Here is a 14,153-nt window from a genome sequence, read left to right on the forward strand (position 1 = left end):
CACTGGTGGTTAAAAAACAGGAGATGCCTGGAGAATCATTCTGAGCTTGAAAAAAGTTGTTGAAGTTTCAGTGTTCTTGGTGATGAATTTGATTGTATGCATGTTTCATTAGGAATCAAAGCACGTGCATCATTCTGCATTGAAGCCAACAGCAGCAAGCACAGCAGCATTCCCAAGGTGCAGTGACTCATACTTTGAGTAAGGCCTCAGCATTCCCTTTATAGATCAGGTGTTAATACACACTGACATGCTTGCTCACAGCACTGAAAATTAATACGAACAAAGTGGGCTAAATAACATGTCACTCTGAAAATACAAATACTTTGGGTAGAATGGGAAACATTTAATGGCCTTCTTTGAAAATATTTTCTCAGTTCCTTTGAAGATAAAAATAATATGCTAAAAGCCCCTTTAAGACCTTTTAAAGGTGGTTGTATTTTTTCTTCTACATCTTGTAGTGAAGTAAAACCTTCACTTTGTGTTATAATGAACATATTTCCAGAAAGAATAGGTTGGAATTAATTCATGCCCAAGTAGTTTTCAATGACAATCATTGTTATCCTTTGAAACAATGATATTTTTAATGAAGTTCTTCTTTAAAAAAAAAAAGTTTTTCCTTGGTAGTTTAATTATAGATTTAATGGTCTGGAAGGGATAGAAGTGGTCAGTTAAAACATCTGGACACACAGGAGTTTCGCTTTATTTTCTTAGAGCAAGAACCTTGGCCACCCAATTTTTTTTTTCGGGGGGCGGGCAACAGTGACCATTTCATAGACTCATTAAGCTGGTAAGCACCTTAGAGATCAGTATTGATTATTCAAAGAACTTTGTAATTCTGGATAAAGGGGATATAAACAAACAAACAGGCAAAAAACAAATATATTTGCAATTCTGGAAATATTTTCCTTGAAAGTAGATTCACGTTAAAAAAAAAAAAAGAAAGGCAATCCATAAGAGACTCAACTATAGGGAACCTGCTGAAGGTAGTATATGTAAGTGGTGAATCACTAAATTCTACTTCTGAAACCAATGTTACACCAGATGTTAATTAACTAGAATTTAAATAAAAACTTGAAACAAAAGAGAGAGAGAGAGAGAGAGAGAGAGAGAGAGAGAGAGAGAGAGAAATAACTCTAAGATACAGACACAGGAGTTTGAATAATGTAACTTTATGCTCTTTCTGTGGGCACTGGCCTAAGTTTAATGCAGTGGTTAACAGCACAGAATATGGCAAAAGTGTCTGGTTTAGTATCCTCTGTGACCACTTATTTATTATGTGACCTTGGATAAGTTATTAAACACCTCAGTTTCCTTTTCTGTAAAATGGGGGTATAATAGTACCTATTGGATAGAGGTTTTGTGAATATTGAGTTCATAGGAAGTGCTTAAAACACTTCTTGACACAGTAAAAATTACTATGTATGTTTAAGCTGTCATTTTTATAACTGAATCCTTGCAACTTCACTAGAGATGGTGTTTTAATAGCTGGGAAAATTGAGACTTACAGAAGGAAAATAACATGTACAATGTCATTCAACTAATAAGCATGTCCAGCCAGGCATAGAGCACAATGGTTTTCACTCCAAAGTATAGGTTGTGTATGATATTGCTTTGACTTTCTCCCTATGTTATCATGTGCCACTTATGTTATTATCTGTTCAATGACACTTTGATTACTATTCAAATTTTAATTAAAAAATTAGATCATGGTATCATTCTAAGTAGTTTATTTACAATTTTTATACTGTCTCAAGCTAGACAAGTTTTATTTCAACACACTTTTTAAGAGAAAACAAGATATATTAATTTTTTACTGCTGCTCTAGAAATTACCACAAACTTAGTGGTTTAACACAATAGAAATTTATTTCTCTTATAATTCTGGAGGCCAGAAGTCTGAAATAAGTTTCACGGGGTTGAAGATAAGGTATCTGTAAGCTGGATACTTCTGGAGGCTCTACGGGAGAATCTGTTTTCTTGCCTCTTCCAACATCTAGAGGACATCTGCACTCCTGGGCTTATGGCCCCTTTCTCCATCTTCAAAGTGAATCACTCAAATCTTTGTTTTCATTGTCATATTGCCTTCACTCTTTCTGACCATCTGCCTCCTTCTTAGAGAGGTCCTTGTAATTACATAGGTCTACTTACATGATACAAGATCATCTTCCTCCACCAAGGTCTTTAACTTAAGCACATCTACAAGTTTCTTTTTGCCGTGTAAGGAAACGTATTCATAGTTTCTGGGGATTAGTACCTGGACATCTATGGGGGGCATTATTCAGCCTACGACACAAGGTTTGGATTAAGAGATAACTTATTTCATGTCATTTTGAAAACCTAAATAGGATAAATTTAAAGAACAGAGAGAAAACTTGGATAAAACTCTTGATACCCTTTTATGTTTTACTCCCTCTACCCACACACTTGCTCACTGAGGCTGATGCTTGTTAATTATCAATTTGGTCAGGAAGATGCCTCCTTAGCATAGAGTACTCATCTAAATATAGCAGGGGATTCATGACAACAGATGTTTGACTATAAGTATTACAGGGTTAAAGGCAAGTCATGATAATAACTTTAATTTAATTTTCCTTAAAGTTTTTGGCTGAAATTTAAACTACATTTTTCAAAGTGTTTTTCTGAAAACTGCACTCAGATGACCACTTCTCCCGATCCTCATATTTTAGGTTTTTATTTTACAAAATGAGAACAAAAGGAAGTTTTGCTGCAGCTTAGGTAAGTTTTATATAATTGCATCTTTTGGATTAAGAAAAAAAGTACATCACATTAAATTTATAATCCAAGGTTGCAGGAATCATAATCACTTTAAGGCCAGAGTTGAGAACCTAACCTGATGATTGAGAGATCAGCTTGCATAGGTGAACATAAACTAGTTAGGGCTATTCAGTTAATAAAGATAAGAGCAGATAATGTATATAAGATTTATGTCTATAAAATCACTTTTAGTATGTATAGAGGACCCATAAATATCATCACCAAATCTTATAACATTAGTAAAGTTACCATCCTCTCTCCTAAAATTTAAAATAAATAATTTTAGGGGCACCTGGGTGGCTCAGTTGGTTAATTAATCACCTGATTCTTGGTTTCAGCTCAGGTCATGATCTCACAGTTCATAGGTTCGAGCCCTGCTTCAGGCTCTGCACTGACAGTGTGGAGCCTGCTTGGGATTCTCTCTCTCTCTCCCCCTTTCTTTCTGCCCCTCCCCACTCATGCACTCTCTCTCCCTCTCAAAATAAATAAATGAACATTAAAAGTAAAATAAAATAAGAGGCACCTGGGTGGCTCAATCAGTTAAGCGTCTGCCTTCAGCTCAGGTCATGTTAGGGCCCTGCATCGGGCTCTGCACTGACAGCTCAGAGCCTGGAACCTGCTTCAAATTCTGTGTCTCCCTTACTCTCTCTGCCCCTCCCCTGCTCATGTTCTGTCTGTCTCTCTCTCAGAAATAAACATTAAAAAATTATAAATTAATCAATAAAGTAAAATGAAATAAATAATTTTAGAAGAAAAATTTAAAGGGAGTCTCAGTAAACCAGCATTTTCAGAGAATGGACTAGTTTGACTTAATTAAATAGCATGATCCATTAAATTTCACCCATTTTCAAAGACCATTGAACTCAACATTTCTTAAAACACCTATTGATTAATTGTACAAAAATATTTATTATCATTGAGTTCTTACTATGTGCCAGGCACTGGGGTATATGTTTTAAATACAAATATAAATAAGATACCATTATTGTCTTCTAAGACTTTTACAGTCCAGTTTGGAAGTCATATAAGTAAACAACAAAACCCCAGAGTATACAATGACAATGGTATGCACATGGTGAAGGAATAGAAGTAGTCTGAGAACACCTAACCTTTAAATGGGTTGGGGTTAGGCTTCCTGTAGGTACTGCTTGAAGCTGAAATTTCTAGGAAAAGAAGCAATTATCTTTATGGAAAAGGGAAGAGTTCACATCACAGCCAAAGGCATAGAATGATTTTTTTCAGGGAACTATTTTCTGTGGCAAGATAGAAGAATGATAGGTTATAAAGCTGACTGGCACTAGGTTGTGAATGAATTGTTTTGCTAAGTTAGGGAATTTGACTTTGATTTTTAGTTCTATGAATTAAAGTATGAGGAATAAAAGAATCACATCTGTGATTTGAGGTAAAAATTTATCTGATGGCATGTCAAGGCTGCATTAGGTAGAGAGATGACATACAGGGAAAACCACTAACTAAAACATGATGTGAGTAATCCAGTTAATAAGTAATAAAGATATTGAGTAAGAAAATAGAAATAGGCATGCATAGGGGTAGAAAATAAAGATATGGATGCAGAATCAGAAAAACATGAGAGGTTAAGTAAAAGAGAGGAGTCCTGGGGCACCTGGGTGGCTCAGTTGGTTGGGTGTCTGACTTCAGCTTGGGTCATGATCTCATGATTTGTAGGTTTGAACCCCATGTTGGGCTCTGTGCTGACAGCTCAGAGCCTGGTTCCTGCTTCGGATTCTGTGTCTCCCTTTCTGTCTTCCCCTTTCCCGCTCATACTATGTCTCTTTCTCTCTCTCTCTCTCTCAAAAATAAACATTCAAAAAATTAAAACAAAACAAAAAAAGAGTCAGAGATTTGTTGCAGGTAGATGATAATGTAGTCACTAAAATGGAGAATATAGGAAAAGAGGCCAATTTTGTAAAAAGGATAGTGAAAAAGTGTTTAGACTGATTTAGTTATTTGGTATGCCTATAGGATCTTCCAAGTGAAACATCATCTATGTACTTGGACACACACACACACACACACACACACTTAAGAGATGTGCACAAGAATTGAGGTAGTAGATATGATTTGTCCAAGAAAAGTGAGAAGAGTAAAATATTTTAGGATGGAGGCCTAGAGAATATTGCCCTTTAGTGGAAATAAGGAAAGAAGGAAGGAAGGAAGGAAGGAAGGAAGGAAGGAAGGAAGGAAGGAAAGAAAGAAAAAAGAGATGCTGATGAAAGTTCTAAGAAATATCACAGGGTTAGCCTAAGGTCTAGTAAAATAGGAAAAAAAGTAGGAGAATATCTTTAGGACAAGAAACAGGCATTATGGCAACTGCTACTCTCATTTCCTAACCCTGAAGTAGCAAATTCAATTGCCTATGGGAGCCAGGCAGGTAATTTAATGAGAAGTTTGGGTGCAGAGTAATGACAAGGGACTGTCATATGCCAGAGAACACCTGGTACGCAAGCTGCTATCTAGGTCCTGCCTATTATTGCCCTGTGGGAATTTGGGTCAATGTTGCCAGATATTGGGATTTTTCAAGAAAAACTGAAACTATGTATTTTTATATGAAATCTGCCAAATTTAAAATGCTCAAAGCCTCACAGAAAGTATCTATGAGACTTTTTCAGCCCCCTGGCTGCCGGTTTGCAACACCTGCCTCAGCATCCATGACAGAAACAATCATGGGCCAGCAAGAGCACTGGTTGGACCCACTCTTACAACCTTCCATGTTCATAAGCATGAGTAAGCTCTCCACATAGGCACCTTGATGAATAATTGTGATGTTCTGTGCTACTCTGTTTAAAAGTTGGCAAGTGGAAAAATTAAATAGCTCATGAAAACAGATTACTTAATCAATGTCTAGGACTGTTTTGTAACCTTTGCTAGCTACTGTTATGTAAGACCTTGACATCTCTAAATAGGCTGCTCATATATATTTTAGCATTCAAATGTGGGCACATTTCAGGTGAAAAGGGGAGCTCTCAGCAAGAGGAATAACGTTGAAGTTTGAATCGCCTAATTATAAACACATATTATCAGTGTTGAACTATCTGTATTTTGCTTGGACCCTGTGAATTCTGTGTTCTTATATTAAAAGGGACTCATTTTCTTAAAATTACTTAATCTTCATTATTTACCTTGAAGGTAGACTGTGAGCATTTCAGTATTTTTGTCTCACTTGTTACTTATGTCACTTATTTGGAACAAGAGCAATTTTACTACGGATCAATTAGTGGTTTCTTTTGTCTGGGAATATACAATCTAAGTAACCTAGGAATAGGAAAAAATAATTAGGTTGTATCTCTTTGCAGGTGGTACATATAATTTTCTCATTTAAAAATTGAGCATCAAGGATTGTTCTTTTGGTATGCAAAAGGCCATTCAATTACTAGGACTAATTTTTCTTTGGCTTTATGTCAAGATCTCCTATTTGGCTTTAAGTTCTGAAACAGATGACAAGTACATAAAATAGACTGTTTTCTTTTCTTTCTTTTTTTTTAGCAAATGAAATATAATTTGTTTTCAATACATTAATGATAAGCCTTTTGTGTACCTTTAATTACTCAGATGGCTGTTATGTGCGCTCACATATTTATATCCCACAATAAAGATGCAAGAAATCACCCACTCACATGGACATCACTGATTATTCTCTGCTGAATTAGACTGCAATGGATTTGGGGGGAGGAAAACAAAATATAATAATCCCATATTAGATATGCTGCAAGGAATTTGATACCAGAAGTGTTTCTGAGCTGGTTATAAAGAAAACTCCACTTAAGATGCTCAATTTGAATGAGTTGGCCAGCAGTAGGGAAAAAAAAAATTTTACTTGGGAAAATGTAAAAGTAAGTAAATAAATATTTCTTTTGACTATGTTGTTACAGCAAACATGAGTCATGGAATTAATCAAATAAGGAGGTTTTAAAGTACATGTGTGGGACACCTTTTTAAGTCTCATAAATATTTACATAGATCTAAAGATGATATTTGAGTATTTTGAAGATAACTTTTGGTGTCAAGTGTATCAATGGCTTTTACAGCAGAAAATGGCCTTTGAGATTTTTAGATTCAATTCTTCCTCTACTTTTCAGAGGAGGTATTTGATAAAATCAGAAGACTAGTTTGTAGAAGAGTTAGAAGTCAGAAACAGGGTTCCTTATTTTAACCAGTGCATTTTCAACTATACCTTTTTACATTCATTCTTTGTAATACAGAAATCATTGCAATTAATAGCCAGGAATCAAGGGAAGAAATCTTTGGACATTTAAATTGGTTTGGCATACCGTGAAGAAGTTCATTAATTGTAAATTATAGTATAGTATATCTAGATGGAGGTGGGAAATTTAAATTACCATTAAAACACACACATATAAGTATATGCCTACACATTTTATCTGGTGTTCACCCTCAGTATATATTATGACTGCAATAGTTATTTAGGGACTACTTGGTGTTTATTTCTATTTTTAGCATGGAGGGATATTTAACTTGGTGCTTGCCTTGGTAAGAGGTTCCAGGGGACAAATATATTTTTAGAAGACCTGAATCTAAAATCCTCTCTCCTAAGAAAATACCTCTTCTTAACAAGAGTTTGATTTGTTTGGTTATTAGAGTCTCTCCTGAAGTATTGGAAAATTCTGGATTTTTATATAAAAACCGGAAGTTTCAACATGATTACAACACAGCAAAAGCTTGTATTTAGACACAAAAGCTTTGTTTGAAGGTATTATTGAGACTACCATGTTGCTACATATTTTCAGGGGATTGTGAGTTTCTAATGTATGAGTCATTCGGTACTAAACTTCCAGGGTACCTCTAAACTACACTTCCCTTAAAGAGGAGCCAAATTATTTTTCAGATATGAACCTGGTCTACACTCTCTATAAAAACTCACTTATTTAAGGGATAAAAGTACCTGCTTATAGTTTCACTTTGGGAAATAGAAAGGTATTCTTTAATTAAATTAACAAAATAATTCTGAGTTATAAATTAATTATATACTAAACATAAAAATAAAATATAAATTATAAATTAATATAAAATTTATATAGAAAACAGTGATTATATAATAATGATTCTCTCATTACACTAAAAAATTAAAATTGCACACTATTTGCATTTAGATATTTTAAATGTTTATTTCTTTTCAGAGAGAGAGACAGAGAGAGAGAATGAGTGAATGCACGGGAGGGGCAGAGAGAGAATCCCAAGCAGGCACCATGCTGTTAGCTCAGAGCCTGGCATGGAGTTCCATCTCACAGACTGTGAGATCATGACCTGAGCCAAAAATCAAGAGCCAGGTGCTTAACTGACTGAGCCACCCAGGCACCCCATAAATTTAAGCATGATTATCTGTACGTATATAAGAACTATGTAATGAATTTGGAAAACTCTTGTTTAGGTTTGAATGTCTCCGTATTTTTCTGTTTTGTTTTCTTTTTATTAAAATATAGTGGCACACAAGGTCACATTAGTTTCAGGTGTGCAATGTAGTGATCTGACAAGTCTATAGGTTATGCTATATATGTCACAAGTGTAGCTACCATCAGTCACCATACATGGCCATTAAAATACCATTGACTGTATCCCCTATGCTGTGCCTTTCATCCCTGTGACTTGTTAGAAGCAGAGGTAGAAGCCTGTATCTCCCACTCCCCTTTACCCATTTTGCTCGTCTGCTCTCCTCTCCGGCAACCATCAGTTTGTTCTATGTATTGTAGGTCTGTTTCTGTTTTCTGTTTGTTTTGGTTTTTAGACTCCACAAATAAGTGAAATCATATGGCATTTATCTTTCTCTGACTTATTTTACTCAGCACAGTATGCTCTAGGTCCATCCATGTTGTCACAAATGGCAAGATCTTATTCTTTTTTTATGGCTGAATAATATTCTATCATGTACATGTGTGCGTATGTGTGTATACCACGTATTCTTTATCCATCCATCTATTGATGGACACTTCCGTTGCTTCCATATTTTGGCTATTGTAAATAATTCTGCAGTAAATATAGGGGTGTAAATATCTTTTCAAATTAGTGTTCTCATTTTCTTTGGGTAAATATCCATTAGTAGAATTACTGGATCATTATGGTATTTCTATTTTTTTAATCTGGTTTAGATTTATTATGATTCTACTTACTGGGGATAAGGAAAAATGAGTTAACAATGAATTACAAGTTCATGACTTTAATCCTGGATGGTGATAGTGCCCTAATTTATTGAGTATCAATTATGTGGCAAGCGCTGCACTAGGTTCTGTGTGTACCAAGATAGTCGATACAACACATTCCAGTTTCATGGGCTCCCTCAGATAAGAGAGAAAGAGAGAAATTGAGACACACACACACACACACACACAGAGAGAGAGAGAGAGAGAGAGAGAGAGAGAGAGAGAAAGAGAGAGAGATGAACAGTAGACTAAAACATGATATGATAAAACATAGAGGCATCTTAGTTCCATGGAAACATGGACAAGTGAGTGATTCATTCTGCCTGGTTTTCCAGGACAGTGTGGGCTGAATATCAAGAAAAGCTTCACAGTGAAGAAGGTATTTGAGCTAGACCTTAGAGGTTAGTAAAGAGAAAGAAGAAGGGAAAGCAGAGGAAACAGCCTAACGAGGGCACCAGAGGATTTATCTTAATTACTTAATTTATTTATTTATACTCCTTTTTATTCCACAAAGAATTTGAAGTAGTTCACCAAAGTACAAAAAAGGTATGAAGTGTTTTGAGAATAATAAACAGTCTAGTGTAGCTAGAAAATTCGATGCATGATGGGACATCAAAGTTTGAAAAGAATAGTTCAGGATGTGTTCATGAAGATTTATGTGCTGTGCTAGGAACTTATTTTAACTTTTCTGTTACTATGACTTTATGTTGAACATCTTGTTAAGTATAAATGTGTTAATTAGGTCCAAAATATTGGATTCAAAAATAAAATCCCTTGGGGTACCTGGGTGGCTCAGTCGGTTAAACGTCTGACTCTTGATATTGACTCAGGTCATGATCTCAAGTTTCATGAGTTTGAACCCCAAGTCGGGCTCTGTGTTGACAGCATGGAGCCTGCTTGGGATTCTCTCTCTCTCTCTCTCTCTCTCTCTCTCTCTCTCTTTCTCTCTCTCTCTCTTTCTCCCTCTCTCTCTGCCCTTCTCCCACTCATGCTCTGCCTCTCTCTTTCTCTCTCAAAAATAAAACTTAAAAAGAAAAAAGTCTCCTAAAATCCCAAAATAAAAATAGAAGAAATGTATCATATATTTTGTCACTACTTGGCAGAATACCAAATTGTACCTGTATTTATTCAGTCAATAAATAAATATTTAACAGTATGTTGGAACCTCATTAGTCATAACAAAATAGATATGATTATTGAAGTTGAGGTGCAAATAATCTAGTAGAAAAGATAATTTTCAAACTGATGATCCAACAAGTAATTAATTAGATTTGTGTAAAGTGCTAGAAAGGAAAAATTCAGGTTGCTATGACAGCATTTAACATGGGGAACCTCACCTAATCAGGGAGGTCAAGGAAGTGATAATTAAGGTAATTAGGTCAAGTGATGATGAATCCTCTGTGGTGCATGAAAATGCCAGTGTTACTGGGAAAAGGTAAACAGCATTTGCATTCATTTTATCCAACACACATTGAAATACTAGGTAGTATGAAATGGGAACAAATAATGTAACATTGCTTTTACAAATTCACCTTGGACTGAATAGTTTATGAGCCACTTTTTTTTATCAGACACCTGTTCTACTACTCCACAAAACAAGCTCTGCAAATAGATATCCTTAAACTTCTTTGACATGGATGATAACACCAGACTGTCTTTTTGAGAACCATGGCCTTTTAGGAGAACTAGTGGGCCAGTAATGAGGGCAGAGACCTCTCTGGTTATAGAGGTAATATGATTTTAACAGTCAGTGAATCATAGGAATTAAGTTAAGGATTCCCCTTGTCCAGCTCAAAGGCTCAGTTTTGGGCATCTGGGTGACTCAGTCAGTTGAGTGTCCAACTCTTGATTTTGGCTGAGGTCATGATCCCAGGGTTGTGGGATTGAGCCCCGTGTCGGGCTCCACACTGAGTGTGAAGCCTGCTCAAGATTTTCTCTCCCCCTCCCTCTGCTCACGCACTCTTTCTCTCTCTCTCTCTCTCTAAATTAATTAATTAATTAATTATTTAAAACAAAAGGCTCAATTTTGAACAAAGCATGTGTAATTAAAGTAACCTCAAGAACAGTAGCAATAACAACACTTTTTGTTGTAATATCCCTTGGTCTTTTCCAAGTTTTATCTCTGTCCTATCACTATTACAATGGAAAGTGATAGGGCTAACACTGGGCTGTCTGCTGCTAATTCAGAGATAGGTGTCCCCAGGTATCTTCTCTGACACTCTCTCAACTTGGAGACTCAGTATCTTGTGCACCAGAATAAACCTCAAAGTACTGAGGAGTCCAGCTTTTAATTGGCATTTAATTATACCATATAAAAAGTGTAACTGGGCCTTGCCCCATGTCTAGTAGCAAGTGCCTAGATTATATATAGCAACTAGAAAAGAAAAGTTAAGGCAGGATATTCTGAAGAACAGTGAATGCAAATTATCATTGAATGGTAAGAAACACCGGAGTACGTCTCCCAGTTCTGTCTAAAATGACCTATAACAGAAATAGGATAAAGTAGAGCTCAGAAAGTACAATGATTCTCTCCAGCATATGACCAAAACTTACTCTTCTATCACTACCATCTCCTTAGGTCCCTATTCCAAAAAGGGGAAGTTTAGCTGGAGAGATAAGACATGCATATAAATAAGCAGAACGTATATAAAAAGTGCAGTGTGGGAGATACAGATAGAATGATATTATACTGACTTCTTTTCAATGGAATCTTATAGAGGGCCTTTAGGAAGGAAATGGGACTTGTTATCCTGAGCCTCCATTCATGGCAAGGGAGCAACTTCTTTTAGCATAAAGCATCTTTCAATACTTGAACCTTAGGGGAGACAGTATAAAAGTAAATATGTGCCAAGGATGGCTTTGCGGTTTTTACTTTATTTATTTTATTTTTAAAGATTTTATTGGCAACTTAAGCTCAGTTCTGAGACTTCTACTTGACAAAAGTACTACTAGCTTAGCTGTGTTTGGGACAATTTACTATGTGATAAAAATTGTCATTTGTAGATGCTTTTCCTGTCAGTAGAGACTAAGGATTTCATTACCACCAAAATGCCTGTCTCGATGTAAAGGTCAGAGGCATGTTGGAGAAAATGCTCATATATTTAGCTGTCACAAAATTGTTCCCTTCCCACAACGTGTAGAACGAGGACTCTCTGAGGGTTCACCATTTATTGCACGTAGAATGAATGTGGGGACTTGGTTATAGATGATACTAACACTTTAAATTTGATACATTTTTCATTGGTGGAAGGAGATGGAGACAGAATTGTAATTTGCACATTCTAGATATTTATGGGGAAAAAGAGTGGGCATGTGTGGGAAGTGAGAGGCAAGAATGGGACAAAATGTTTCTGCTCAGGTCATTTCCTGCCAACCTTTTTATTCATCCCAACTCAGGCGATGGCACTTTGTGGAATCTAAATGATTAATAAGATTTCCCAACAGGACCACAAACCAACCTGAACCACGACAGAATGTTACAGGTTACTGTCTAGAGAAAGAGAAAATGTCCCCAGAGGGCTATAATGACAAGAAATAGCAGAGCGAGCTTGCAACGACATCAGTGAGATACCAAATAGAAGAAAAAGAAAGGAATCAGCATGGTTTTGCCAGGATACCCTCTTAGTGCTGGCTAGTTTGGATGTAAGTAATCAAAACAAATAGAAACACTTAGTAGGTGCCTAGATGTTTCAGAAGCAAGGTAGCCCTTCGACACTCCTAGGGTTCTCTTTTCGTGTGGCATAGGGAACCTGGACCTAGCTGCGCACTATACCAAGGTGTGCTTTATTTTGCTGTTTTTCTTCAAGGTTTTTGAATGAGTATCCTTTGGGTGGAAGGAGAGTAGGCCTATGAATGTAACTTCATGTACACAGTAATAAAGCATGACCTGATTTGGAGACGTCGCTTAACATTCTCCTATATGTACACAAGAATCCAGTTATTCCAGGAATTGCTTCCTAGTGCAAAATAAGGAATAAGGCCAAACCAGCCAGAAAATGGCCTTGATGTTCAGCTAAGAATATGGATTCAGATTTGGAGATAATAAAAGCATTACTCCGAAACAGAAAGTAAGTTCATAGCTGCATATACATCAAGCAAAAGGATACTATTATCTGGAATTAGTAAAGCCAAATGATCAATTTCTGATTCAGTGCTATAGATAAGAAAGAGAGGAGGATTCTGGACAGGCAGTGACCAACCATGCATGAAGAAAACACTCACACTTACAACAGCCACATGAGGTGCAAATACTTTTTAAAGCTTGAGATTCTTCTACATGATTAACTTTGTAAATCAATTAGTATTATGGGAGATGACTATTTTCTTGTCTTTTGGTTTTTACAAACATTACCATTCAATTACATTAATGCGGATTTTAACATCTGTATGAGTCTCTTATTGCTGCTGTAACAAGTTAGCACAAATTTATGGCTTAAAACAACATAAATTTATTATCTTTCAGTTCTTGAAGTCAGAAGTCTAAATGGGACCCACTGAGCTAAAACTAAGCTGTCGACAGGGCTGTGTGCCTTCTAGAGGCTTTAGGGGAGATATGTTTCTTTTTCTTCTTCACTCTCTAGAGGTTGATTGCATCCCTTGACTCATAACCCCTTTCTCAGTCTTCAAAACCAGCAGCATTAGCATCTTCACTTCTCCCCTTGACCCTTCCTTTTCTATTGCCCTCTTCCACTTTAAACCACCCTTGTGATTATATTGACTGTACCTGCATAACTAAGGATAATCTACTTATTCTAAGGTCAGTTGATTAACATCCTGAATTTCATCTGCAAATTTAACACCCCCTCTTTTTTATGTAACATTACCTATTCATGGGTCTCAGGGATGAAGACAGGAACATCTTTAGGGATGGCCATTATTCTGCCTACCACAACATCTAATTACGTATTAAATTAATACACACACACACACACACACACACACACACATATATATGCAGAATATATTTAAAAAAATTTTTAACATTTATTTTTGAGAGACAGAGTGAGACAGAGCATGAGCGGGGGAGGGGCAGAGAAAGAGGGGGGTGGATACAGAATCCGAAGCAGGCTCCAGGCTCTGAACTGTCAGCACAGAGCCCAATGCGGAGTTCGAACTCACGGACCACGAGATTGAGACCTGACCTGAGCTGAAGTCAGCTGCCACAACCGACTGAGCCACCCAGGCACCCCTATACATGCAGAAGTTT

This window comes from Lynx canadensis, chromosome D1, assembly GCF_007474595.2.
Source record: "Lynx canadensis isolate LIC74 chromosome D1, mLynCan4.pri.v2, whole genome shotgun sequence".
Lineage (NCBI taxonomy): Eukaryota > Metazoa > Chordata > Mammalia > Carnivora > Felidae > Lynx > Lynx canadensis.